Source organism: Nannobrachium achirus (assembly GCF_963921795.1).
Source record: "Nannobrachium achirus genome assembly, chromosome: 21".
Taxonomy (NCBI): Eukaryota; Metazoa; Chordata; class Actinopteri; order Myctophiformes; family Myctophidae; genus Nannobrachium; species Nannobrachium achirus.
The window spans coordinates 45,597,174-45,611,646 of NC_137828.1; positions in this window are offsets into that span (position 1 = coordinate 45,597,174).

Genomic DNA, 14,473 nt, shown 5'->3' on the forward strand with positions numbered 1-14,473 from the left:
TATGTTTTAACAGGGTAACTTACCCCCCCACCCCTCCCCCTAAACTTTGATTTACTTTTCCTTTGGTATGGAAGTACCTTAGGGCCATAGGAAAAACACATCCAAAGAGACAAGTTAGATCACCCTTCATTTTCTATTTATAGCCATTTTAAAAATGGCCGACGACAATAAACCACTATTACACCAGAACCCATAGCTACAATAATACAGTCTGTCTTGCACTTCCAATGGAGCGCATCACTGCTTGGTGGCATGTGATCAAAGTAGCTTCCTTTGTGAAGGAAGAGGGAGAGTCGAGTATTAGGACACAGTCCTAATGTCATCCCCGGAAACAGAGTGTTTTCTGCTGGTGTTTCAGTCCGAGTGTATCAAAGGGTGCGTTCGGAAATGTGCACTGGGTCTGGTTAGGGTTAGGGTTAGGGTTAGTTTTAGGCATAGTTTTACTGAGGTTAGGATTAGGGTTAGGGTTGGGTTTAGGCATAGTTTTACTGAGGTTAGGATTAGGGTTGGGTTTAGGCACTCACTACACTGAGCACACACCCGGTGCGCATTTCCGAACGCACCCTTTGATACGCTCGGACTGAAACACCAGCAGAAAACACTTTCCCCCCCGGAAACACCATACAGCTTCTGGAGAGATTTCTGGAGAATGGGTGTGTGGGTGGAGATCATCTCAGTTGTGGGGCTAGGGCCAGAGAGCAGCTGAAGAGGTAAGGTGAGTTCAGGCAAGGACTGCCGCACGGACTGTCTTCTTGCCCTTGCCAAAGGCTGTGTTGCTCCCCATTAAAGCATGGAATGCTGGCAGTGCCATTGCCTTGGATGGTCCAAGACTGTGAGCAATGGCATGTGCTGGAAGATACCTGGTAAGGGAGAAATTATCCAAAAGAAGGGGAATATCATAGACAAATTCGCTTCAGTCTGGGAGAACACCAGATCCCATCAATCATTGAGAAGCCGGTGATGAGCCTTGGAAATGTCTTCAACCGCACTCTGAATGACAGAGATTCCATCAAGGCAACCAGTGCTGACCTGGAGGGGGCTCCCTGGAAGATTCAAGGCCTGTGTTTACCAGCATGAAATGCACCCAAAAATCCTCTGGCCTCTACTCATCTATGATGGCTGAATGAAGATGTCTGTGGCCGCAGCCTAAGCAAAATCAGGCTGTACAGGAAGACCAATAAACTCAGGCTCTGTTTCAGCTCAGTCAGGGAGGAGTTTGTGGCACGGGCACAGGAATATCTGCAGTGCACATCCTGAGCACCCAGGTACCCTACATATCCTGAACATATCCTGAGCAGCTGCTCCAAGGTGCTGGGTGAGGCCTGAGGGCCGGTTTCTATTGAGGAACGACCAGGTCCTGAAATCCATCGCTTAAAGGACCAGGTCACCTCTGGGACAACCAGATCTTATTTTATTGTTGTGTGGGACACGATCAACACAATCCTGAGTTATTTTTTGTGTTCAATCTGTGTTTTTAGATATTTTAGTATTTCAGCCGATTTCAGCATGCTACAACTGGTCATATGATGCAAAATGCATCATATGACCAGTTGTAGCATGCTGAAATACTAACATATCTAAAAACCCAGATTGAACACAAAAAATAATTCAGGATTGTGTTGATCGTGTCCCACACAACAATAAAATAAGATCTGGTTGTCCCAGAGGTGACCTGGTCCTTTAAGCAATCAGCAAGGGCATCAAGGGCATCCAATACTCCCAAGCCACAGCTAAGGCCATTCACTGTGTCAAGGAAGGGAAAAACACCAAGAAAACACCAGGTCAGAGAAAACACCAAAGAACTGCTCTGCTGGTTTGCTCTCCACAGAGTGATGACAGTTGACCTGGAGAGGCAGCTGAAAATTCCACCACACATCTCCCTGTCCAGATTGAGACCTGACATCTAACAGTCTGGGATTTGCCAGTCACTCCCTAAGCACAGCTACGCCACTGTGCATAACAGTTGCCAACAAAGAAGAGCCATAGGCAACATTGGGGATGCAGCAGAAAAAGCCTCCAGATTAAGAGGGGAGAGCAGTGGGGACAGAAGCATGCCACTTGGATACATAACGAGGTCTGATCAGCTTCAGTCGGGTCGCCTGAGGAGGCTGACTCTTGCAGGACCCAAAACACCCAGTGACTCCAGGAAACAACACTGATGATGTGTCCAAGTTTGCATCAGTAAATGATTTGTTAACTATTAATGAAATGTGATTAATTATTTCACCTCCATTTTGAAGGTAATGAGAAAACTACTGTTTTTTTGTTGTCTTGAAACCAATGTACCTGTAATCGGATTATTTTACCCCAGAAATTATATCTCTATCAGAAGCAAAGATATAGGCTGTGTTGTATTGCTGTAAGTGTAAATGATGGCTGCCATTTTTAAAAAACGTGTATATTTCAGAAATGAAGGGTGATCTAATCTCTTTGGATAATTTCTTTCCTATTACCCTAAGGTAGCCTACTTCATTGCCAAAGGGGGAGAAAAAGGAACATTACCCTGTTAAAACTCATTTTTCTTTGCATATTTTACTCCTGTTGAAACATATTGTTTTTTTCATTGAAACCTGTTTAATTGAATTCCTAGACCCCAAAAATGTACACTTTGACACCAATATTATTATTATAGCTCTAACAGAAGCAAAGTTGGGTCTGGTGTAATAGTGGTTTATTGTTGGCGGCCATTTTTAAAATGGCTATAGATAGAAAATAAAGGGTGATCTAAATTGTCTCTTTGGATAAATTGCTTCCTATGGCCACAAGGTACTTCCATACCAAAGGAAAGGTGAATCAAAGTTTAGGGGGAGGGGTGGGGGTGTAAGTTACCCTGTTAAAACGTATTCTTTTTCATGAAATTTGCATATTTTACCCCCGCTGTCATGTTAATTAGTGAAGTATTGGGTTTTTTGCATTGAAACCTGTTTAGTTGAATTCCTAGACCCCAAAAATGTACACTTTGACACCAATATTATTATTTTAGCTCTAACAGAAGCAAAGTTGGGGTCTGGTGTAATAGTGGTTTATTGTTGGCGGCCATTTTTAAAATGGCTATAGATAGAAAATGAAGGGTGATCTAAATTGTCTCTTTGGATACATTGTTTCCTATGGCCCTAAGGTACTTCCATACCAAAGGAAAAGTGAATCAAAGTTTAGGGGGAGGCGTGGGGGGGTATGTTACCCTGTTAAAACGTGTTATTTTTCATGAAATTTGCATATTTTACCCCCCGCTGTCATGTTAATCAGTGAAGTATTGGGTTTTTTGCTTTGAAACCTATTTAATTGAATTCCTAGACCCCAAAAATGTACACTTTGACACCAATATTATTATTATAGCTCTAACAGAAGCAAAGATATGGGGTCTGGTGTAATAGTGGTTTATTGTTGGCGGCCATTTTTAAAATGGCTATAAAAAGAAAATGAAGGGTGATCTAACTTGTCTCTTTGGATAAATTCTTTCCAATGGCCCTAAGGTACTTTCATACCAAAGGGGACCTTTGCATCATGACTTGAAGTTAACAGCTTATTTTTCGGCCTTACTGCCTCCACTACTCCACAGGTAAAGCGGCTGAAACTAATGGTGACCTCATCAGCCGGCAGCACCTGTAGCAGTCCCACTTGCAACCACCATCCTTTTCTTCTCGCACAGCGCTTCGCACCTCGCTCCCATCCCACTCCTCTGTTCCCCAGCCCGCCTGCCATGCAGCAATCGCTGTTCTGTTCTCTGCTTGCTTATTATACGGCTCTGTCAAGGTGGCGGCGCCCCGCTTCCCTTCCAGACCCACATGTGAAAGGTCATGCCGGTGATCAGCCCGATAATTAGATTTCCCTGGGAGAGAGAGAGAGAGAGCGGGGGAGAGAGATGCCGCTTTCAGAAGAGCAACGGTGAACCTGTTGTCCTCTCTCTCTCTCTCTCTCTCTCTCTCTCTCTCTCTCTCTCTCTCTTCACTGACACTCCACTCTATAGCCCTGATTCATAATCCATCACAGCAGCGGCGTCAATTGGCGAAAACAGACGATCTATAAGCTTACAACGTTGTGAATGCGGCATGTTTTGAGCTTATAGATCGTCTGTTTTCGGGTCTGTGGGGCCGTTGTGCGACAGACTATGAACTAGGCATCTCTCTCTCTCTCTCTCTCTCTCTCTTTCTCTCTCTCTCTCTCTCTATAGTTCTTTTCATTAAAGAGGAGTTAGACGGCTGGTGGTGGACAGATCACACTCAGCCAGGTGTGTTCCCCCCCCCCCCCCTTCTTGGTCCTTAATCCACTGCTAGTGCTTCTAAGCCTATTACTGTCTGGAGACGCAGGGAAGAATCTGAAAAGATGGTCTGACCCCATGCAAGTGTGTGTGTGTGTGTGTGTGTGTGTGTGTGTGTGTGTGTGTGTGTGTGTGTGTGTGTGTGTGTGTGTGTGTGTGTGTGTGTGTGTGTGTGTGTGTGTGTGTGTGTGTGTGTGCGTGCGTGCGTGCGTGTTCTGTTACAGTAAAATATCAAACTTTCATCAGTCACATTTAAAGAACATTAGAAATGGGTTTTCATGGCCATACTATTAGTGTAGCTTCTTGTGGAACTGATTTCACTTTAACCACTTTGAACCCCGGCATCTCTATTAAAAATAGCCGATCCTACAAGCTCACAATGCGTCGTTTCACTATGTGTTGTGAGCTTGTGACTTGGCAATGAGAGATTTGGTGTAGAGTGAAACAAGTTTACCAAGTAGGTGTGGTGTAGTGTGATAGAACACTGATAGAAAATAACTATCCTATGATGTCTATTGTCTATGACATCTGACATCATACCGTTTTATGCCCATACATGTGGTACGTGGCAAATGTGGCCTCCATATATGGGCATCCCCATATGAAGTCCTGTTAGATATGGGCTTAATATTGATGACATCAGGGAACTCCATACATGGGCATAAAAGGGATTATGTTAGGGTGACATCACAGTGAAGCCAGAGTGTGATGTCAGAGCGGCAAACCCATTCTGTTAGAGTGGTTCCCCTGACATCACAGTGACATCAGAGCATGATGTCAGAGTGACAAACCCATAGAATCACAGTGCCAGGCGTGACAGACAGAGATGTCCACAGAGATAAACACATACGGACAAGCTGTGACCGTTCACATACTAATATGCGACCTACGGTCACAATAAACAGTGCTTTAAATAGATTGGTTCAGCAACAGATGAACCAAGGTTAGGTCCTTATACTATACCAGTAAGACTCCCTAATCGGGAGATAAGCGACCGTTGGTCGCTTATCTCCACAAATAGGCCAAAAGTTTGTTTTACCAATTATTACACTCTATGTGAACATTTACATCAACAAATCCCAAGTACTATGCAGAACGACCCATTTCAAGTTTTTAATGTACAACAATATTTAGAAAATAGGTCCTCGTCCCTTATATTCCCATAGGTTATATGGAGATCTCAGTGTTTGTCAGTCCTTGTTCATTTATGCCCATATATGGACATCTCTATATCTACTGTAACAGTCCTTGTCCCTTTATGCCCATATATGGAGATCTCTTAACTGTAAGTCCTTGTCCCTTTTATGCCCATATATGGATATTCCTGATGTCATCAGTATATGAACATATATGGGCTTTCTGATATGCCCATCTATGGAGATCTCTTAACTGTAAGCCCTTGTCCCTTTTATGCCCATATATGGATATCCCTGATGTCATCCGTATATGCCCATATATGGGCTTTCTAATATGCCCATATATGGAGATCTCTGTATCTCCATATATGGGTATAAAAGGATACTTCAGGTCTGACATCAGGTTTGTTTATATTGGGTTGCTAGGTTTGACATCACAAACTCTATGGGCCATCTGACCTAGAAATCTATATTTGGGCATAGATGACTCATCGTGACCTCATCACACGTCGACCGCACGTCTGGGCAACTTTGATGATGGTGAGGGCCACTATATTTCCACCTTCACTCCAGAGGGCCACATTGCATATTGCTATGTCCTACTTTGTCATTCTAGTATATCATACAAAAGAAGCAAAAACAGCAGATCTACAAGCTCAAAACGCATCGTGCTGAGATGCGTTTTGAGCTGTAGCTTGAATATTTGTGATATGAATAAAGTTCCTAATGTTTTGAGTATATATCCCATGCAAATGTAAGTCCTCAAGTAAGGAAAATAAAGTGGATAGCCATATGTGACCGCTCATGGTGTTTTCAGTCACAGAGGCTGGGAGTTGAGAATAGCCCCTCCCTTGTCATAGACGGATCAGACTGTGACTGTGTGAGTGGCTGCTGCGCTGATACAGTAAAGCCCGCCTTCATTCAATTCTCTCTTAAAGATGAAGTGCCATGATTTCCCCCCCTAAAACATGATTATCAGGTATTATGACCAGTAAGACTCCCTAATCTCCACAAATAGGGCAAAAATGTGTTTTTCCAAAATCTTCCTGATCCATGTTGATGACATGAGTGTAGACATACTGTGTAGTGATTTTTGTGATTTTAGGGCAAAATCTGTAGGAGCAGTGTCCAAAAATTTGTTTTTAAAAATCGGCCTGAAGGTGGCGCTATATGGGACAGATTCATGTTGATGGGATGAATGTAGACATACTGTGTACCGATTTGCGTGATTTTAGGGCAGAAATTGTAGGAGCAGTGTCCAAAAATGTGTTTTGCAAGAATCGGCCTCATGGTGGCGCTAGAAGAGGGCCATGTGAGAAATGAGGGGTGGGGTGTCAGCGTTGCCTTGGCGAACAAATAGGTACCGGCCCCGGCTCTCCCGGACGCTCCTAGCCCGAGTTACGGCATTTTATGTGAGCTGCAGTGGAGGGGGTCCTCCAGTGGGGGCGTCACCACTTTTGCATCCGTGCTGGAGCACCAGGAGTGGGTGGTCCCCGGGAATTCCCCGTGAGCAGCCCCGTTGGGGTGGTCATTTGGTCATTTTTGCACATTTGGTCATTTTTTACACTTGGGGGTCCCCCAGGGACCTGGGGGTCCCTGGAGCTCCGGGGGTCCTTGGAGGTTGTAGTTTGGCAGGTAAGGAGTGTGTGTGCAAAATGTGGCATGGATGGGGGCAACGGTTGTGGAGATATGAGCAGGTTCCGAAATTGAGGAACCGGAGCCGGTTCCATCATATTTTCATGACCGGTTCCTATAACGGTTCCTGGAATTTTTCATGAGCGTTCATTTGGCCCAGCTGTGTGCATTGGAAGCGACTGTGGTGACGTCTCGCTACATGTGTGAGCGAGGTGGATACGCCCACTCAAAGCAGAGTCTACAACAGCTGATCCAGGATCAGAATGCTAGTATCCTTCGAGACAGACGGAGCTAACGTTAGCGCAGCAGCAAAACTACTCACGATTGTGGTTGCACTTTACAAGAGAGGAAAAAACGAATGCAAAGTGAACGAAATGCAGTGCAATCCTTTCCTGCAAATGTGCAGTCTCCTAAACTCTGTACCAGTGACTGCAGCTGACGCCTGCCGTTTCACTTTCTTCAGTAGCCTAGCAGCTAGCTGCTAACGTAGCGCAATGTACAATTCACTCGGCTGGTACTTCATTCATGGTGTTGCATATGACGGACGCGACGTTTGTCTGAGGTTCAGCTTTCACACTGGTAGCAGCTGGGATGATGATGACAACGAAAGACTAGCCGATCTACAAGCTCACAGCACGTCGTGTGCGACGCGTTGTGAGCTTGTAGATACCAGATCAGCTATTCATTGTTAAATAACCATGTATTCTCCACTATTTGAAAGTCCACCCTTAACCATGCATTTTTATTGTGGTTAAGTTGAAATAGTAGTTATATAAGTTGCTGTAGTAAACAGGGAATCACTTTATTATAATAATTATGAAAGATAGATCTATATCTATATAGGCATATACACATGCCTATATTAATTGATTGCATAATTTATTAGAAGTTTGCAATAGAAAAAAAGTACAGTTTCATGACAAATCACTGGTACAAGGTCAACTAAAAGGAGATCCTGGAAAGCCGAGGCTTATTTCCACTGGAACCACACTTTAAGTATCTCATATAAAAATATTTATACACATATGCCTATATATATACAGTATATGAGAACTTCCGGAACCGGTTTAGGAACCGGTTCTACCCGGAACCGAAAAGGGGTACCCGAAAAAGACTCGGAATCGGTTCAAACCAAACGGATCCCAACCCTACTCACGGACGGACATTTTTTTACACCTGGGGGACCCCCAGGGATCTGGGGGTCCCTGGAGCTCCGGGTGTCCTTGGAGGTTGTAGTTTGGCAGGTAAGGAGTGTGTGTGCAAGATTTGGCATGGATGGGGGCAACGGTTGTGGAGATTTTGGTAGTAAATGCGTCGCAAATACGGTCGCAATTATACTAGGAGGAAGATGTTTTCCAAAAAAGTGTGCAGAAAGAGTTAAAATTAGGTTGTTATGTGGCCACACCCACCAGTTCATTAAGTATGTCTGGTTGTCATGGTGGGTGGTGACCCAGTTTAAGATAGCCACACCCATGTGTGTTGGGTGAATGGTAAAAGGGGAGGGGATGATTATCTCCAGATAGAGTGATGTCACTCTATCTGTGTTTTTGGATCGGCACTTTTGACCCACAAGGTGGCAGCCTCGAGAAATAAATCACAATACATAATTACTCATAACAACCACACCATAGGAATAGGACGGGGTGTGTGCCATATTCATGGGTTGCATTTCTAGTCCTACACCAGCCATTTTGAGGACCAACACAGGTGTTTTGATTAACATAGAACATTAGTTCTATGCCAATCAGACAAATTGCACACCTGTGTTTGTCCTCAATATGGCCTCTTTAGGGCTACAAATGCAACCCATGAATACCATTGCGTGTGTGACATGACCATGATGCTACGACCCTGCTGTTGTATGTGAATAAAGATTCCCTTACTCCACTCTGAACCTCTTCTGATGCACTTGACTACACCGACCCGAAGATATCACATAGGCGTAACATTGCAAAAAAATAAAGACAAATCTTTGAATAGAGGGTTTAAGTGGTTAAATGGGGCTTAAGTTTTCGTCCATGCCTTAACACTTATCCCTACATTTTTTTTTTATAATTCTTTTTTGCCATTTTTAATATTTTGAAAAACATTTTCAATAGTTCATATAGCTGATCTACAAGCTCACGACGTGTCGAAGTACATCGGCTATTTGAAGTACTAGAAGCTGGGCCGCCCTTCGGGCGGCCCAGCGTCTAGTCGGCGACCTGGCCAACTCGGAACAATGTAAATAGGGAATGAATGCCCCGCCCTTTAATGCAAACCCCATTATACCTGTTTTCATAGGACCCGTTTTGACCATCTGTCTGCCTGTGTCTATTTATGCCCATATATGGAGATATCTGTATCTGTCTGTCTGTCTGTCGGCGTCCATTTTGTGTCCATATATGGAGATCACTGCAGTTATAGTTCTGGGTCCATTTTATGCCCATATATGGAGATATCTGTCTATCTGCGTCCATTTTATGCCCATATATGGAGTATCTGTCTGTGCCTCCAACTGTGTTGCAGACACAGTGCCGGTTCCCCCTTTAATGCAAACCTCATTATACCTGTTGTCATAGGACCCGTTTTGAACATCTGTTTGCCTGTGTCCATTTATGCCCATATATGGAGATATCTGTATCTGTCTGTCTGCGTCCATTTTATGCCCATATCCCTCTAAGGCCCGCATTAAGAAATACTTGAAATAAAAAATTGAAAAAAATCAGATGGTGTTGTAGGAGTCCTATTAAGAGGAAAATGTAATGTTTTTTTCAAAAAAATGTTTTTGTAAGATTTTATAGCCATAAATCAAAAATCATAAATCATGCTCTAATTTACATATGGGGGATATTTTTCACAATAATAACATATGTACATGTTCTAGACATTCTAATGATCACCAAAAAAAAATAGTACAGGCATTTTACTTATGTTTTTGTGAGGTATAGCTTCCATGAAAAAGTGAGATGTTGTTCGTCAAAACTCTGGAATTTCAGCGGGTGTGGCGGGTGTGAATGTCAGCCCCTGTGGGGGGTATTTATATGCAAATATTGTGGCCAATGGCATTGTAATACTAAACAATAGAATCCAATGGTGGTGTTTAGGTGGTAGGGGGAGCTAAAATAAAATGATTTAAACCTTTTTTTGGATAAAATACAAACGTTGTAATATTACAACCGTGGGCCTTAGAGGGATATATGGAGATCTTTGACCATCTGTTTGCCTCTGTCCATTTATGTCCATATATGGAGATATCTGTATCTGTCTGTCTGCAATCCATTTTATGCCCATATATGGGGGCATTCATTTTATGCCCATATATGGAGAACGCGCGTGCCCGTGGGACGAACGGTTCTCGAGATACGCGGATTACATACATACATACACAATCACAGAGATTTTTTGTTGACTCATGTGGCGTACGTGATGTCAGAGCCTTTTATGAAGTGATGTCACAATGAGTCAGAGCTTTCGCCGATTTCCTCCGGAACAGCCTGATGTCAACAATCAACCCCGCATAAGGAGATTCCGAACGTTTCGCGCCGGTTCGGGAAAACCGCGCGTCGGGTCGGGTCGAGACCCGGCACTGCACTCCGTGCCGCGGCGGGGAACGCGCGTGCCGAATCTGAAGCCGGTGGGATGAACGGTTCTCGAGATACGCGGATTACAGACACACACACAGACAGACAGACAGACAGACAGACACACACGCAGAGACTTCTCGCATTTATAGATAGATTTTAAAATGTTTAGGGATAAGGGGCGAGGCATGGATGAAAATAGGGCCCCAAATTTCCCTGCAAAAAACTAGTTTGGTAACCACTGAGTGAAAAATGACAGAATGGAATTGGAAAGGCATTTGGAGAGCGGTGCCTTGTTTTGTCCCAGGGTTGCGTTAATGACAGCGGGGCCTTTGAGGCACTATCACGGATGATTAAAAATGCATTGTCATGCAGCAATTTGAGCTTCACAGCTGATGGAACTCATGAATACGAAAATTAATAGTACCTATAATGTTGCCCGCTCAGGCATAATATTGTACTAGCAATCTGAGCTTGTATATATGGACCCTAATAATCTTATTATAGAGACTGATCGGTCTCACTGCAGTATACCCTTAATAATGAATTCATCCGTATGGACATTGTATCATTTCAGAGCTTCTGCCCCCCTATGCAATATCACTTACAAGTGCTATTGCTTGTGTAGCAAATGCTGGATGCCTAAATCCAATTACATGACATAGAGTTAGTCCTCATTATACTGTGGTATCATTTACTCTGCGGACAATTATTCCTGTAAAGCAATGTAATTATCTTCCGTTGCAATTATATCCAATCAGAGATATAGCCTAAACCCAGATTATATATCAAGAACGTACAGCGTGTTCCTCTCGACCACGCCTGCAGACGTATGCCTTTAATTTCATTTTAATAAGTTGGACAAAACAGATTTTCAGGCACAAAGGTGAGACCGTATACCGTAGCTAAGCGAAAATAGACCATCTGCAAGATATAAGCTGCAATCTTCTCTTTCAAACCGGTGAATAGTGGCGGAATGGACTTCTGCTATAGACCTTTTTCCAGAGCGCTGCCCACACATAGGTGCCGCTTGACACCGCAGTTATGGCTGCCGTTCTGAGAAATCGGTCTACATGAGGACCAAGATGGCATCTTGGTAGCAGGAGTCGGGAGGCGACTGGGCCACACCAATCCGCTGCTAAATCAAGGACCAGATAGTGTCAAAGGTTACAACCTACCGCGTTGGCAATGGACTCTGCTTAATTGCCTACACGCACCGGTACGGCCTCTTCAAATCATCTTTGTGTCAACTATGGCCAGAAGACCCCACATCCCCAATCCCAGACAGTTCTTATTGCGACCGTCAGGTCGCAGTTACTATCAAAACCTCCACCGGCTGTCAGTCAGTCTGTCTGTCGCGTCATGTCATATCACACTTTTGCCCTACTCTTATCTCCGCCACCGTTGCCCCGATCCATGCCAAACTTTGCACACACACACTCCTTGGCTGCCAAACCTCACCCCTCATTTCTCACATTCCCCTCTTCTAGCGCCACCATGAGGCAGATTTTTGCAAGACACATTTTTGGACACTGCTCCTACAGATTTCGCCCTAAAATCACGCAAAGCGGTACACAGTATCTCTACAGTCATGTCATCAACATGGATCTGTCCCATTTCCCATTTCCCTCATGATTGGCTACCATTGCCTACTAAAGTTTGTGTATGCGACCTGACGGTCGCTTATCTTCCGATTTAGGGAGTCTTACTGGTAGACAGACTCTTTTAATTAACAGAGTCTAAATGGTCATAAGATATGGCCGAAATACAAATGGTTACAGAAGTATAATTACTTGCGCAAGCAGAGTGTGCAAGTATTGCGAGCCTAATCAAAAGGCCCTAAAAATGATCGTCCAGGGGCCCTCGCGGGGGTTAATCCGTCCCTGCCTACTTGTGCGCAAGTCGCAATTTGGCACCTCAACATAGTGCATTTCTAGTTATATGCTGACACAGAGAGTAGAGTAGAAGTCGCAGTCCGTTGGGGGGAAGACAGCTATTGAATTTGACAGCTGCAATCAAGTTAGAATTAGTTATATTGGTGTGAAGTGGCTGATTAGACATTGAATGAGATTGAATGGAAGGCCGACAAGCATATATCTGTCAATCTATAAATTCAGCCACCACATTCAATCCTTTTTCTTTTTGTAAATTAATAGGCCTAATCATATATTCATGTTCATGACAGGAGATTTATAGAATGAAAAACACCTAGTGTTTAAGAGTCAATTTCATCAAGCGTCCCACTAGCCAATCTGCGAAGCGTACATACAACAAACTTTGAGCCATTTGTGCCAAGAAAGCCACGCTTACGCTTTACTTTAGGGCCCGGAATTTCTGGGGGGAACCGGACAAAGTCAGATGTTGAAGCTTAGCTCCTTCAAGGAGCACAGCTCAATAATAATACTACATGTTGATATATAATTTTTTTCCCCCAAAAAATCATTTTTAGGCTGGGCGGCCACTAAGTGGAGAGGGCCAATCCTTCTGTAGCACAGGCCCACAGAGCACAGAGACATCAGATGATTGGCCCACTGACTTGTCTATCATCTGAACACCAGCCTAGTAGCCCAATCACATGCTACTGTGGCCCAGGAGTCCCACCCAAACATAAAACAGCTGATACAAGCCCTGATACAAACGTGTTGCCTCGACACGTTGTAGGCTTGTAGATCTTGGTTCATGCCGGTTGTGGTGGGCCGGTCTGGGCCAAGATGCCAGGGCCGAATTTGTGTCCCAGTCCGGCCCTGCAGCAGAGCTATGGCTACACTTAGGCTACTTAAAACTAGTAGATCTGCCTCTTTAAGTTTGAGAGCTTTCTCTCACTCACATGTTTCAAAAATACAGTATGATGGAAATCTATATTATGTTAAATCTCTGTTTCTCAAGGCTGAGGGCCCCTTCGTATTGCCTTGCTTTATTGACAGCGGCACTTAATGGGTTTTCTGAATATAAATACGCCTCATGCTTCTAAGCGTTGACAGGCCAGAGATTAGGCAGTAAGAACAAATATTTTCACATTAGTGGCAAATGACTGTTGAATCATTTCTTTGGATGTTAGCTAATATTTATATATTCATTAATACAGCTAAATATCAAACATATCAATTGAAACATATTGAAGAGACAGGAAATATATATAATGGTTTTAGGCACTTAAACCCATAGGTTGTATAGGGACTTCAACCCATTTGAACTGTTCCTGTCTCCTTTCTTTTCTCATCTGACTCACAAGACCATTAGGTTAATGTGTCTGCAACGACCTGTTCAGGCTGTGTGTGCGTCCAACGCGTGCATGTGTGTTTTGCGCATGATTGTTTGTGTCTGTGCAGAAGTTTTGTAATTGATAACACGGCCTCCGAGGCAGGCATTCTCAAGATGAATATTCACAATTACGTTGGGGGCCTTCTCATTAGAGAGCGTGACCTTCTAGCATCCCGCGTCCATATTGATCGTCCCCAAGGCGGTCAGCGCTGGCCTTTTGGTCACAGATTACTCAACCGACAGAGACAACGTGGGGACAGTGAACCACACCAGGCCACCTCACAGCTCTGCAAACAATGGGATGGGAATTATGTATTGGATTTGTGAAAATGTAGTGTATGTGCAAGGTTAGAAGGTTAGAAGAACTGAACTAAAAGGAACCAAACGCTATGTAGGATAGAGAGACAGAAAGGCCTTGACCAGCCTGCTTAAATACTCCAGAGGACGATTGGAGTCAGGTGTGACCCTTCCTGTAGGCCAGTGGGTATCATGTCAAGGGCCCCCAAATTGACACTTAATAGCCCGCGGACCCCATTTGAAAAGGTATGCCAGGGACCCCCATAAGAGAAGATTTTTACGGCTCTACTAGAGCCTATAGAGTCTAGGCACAACCCTGCAGG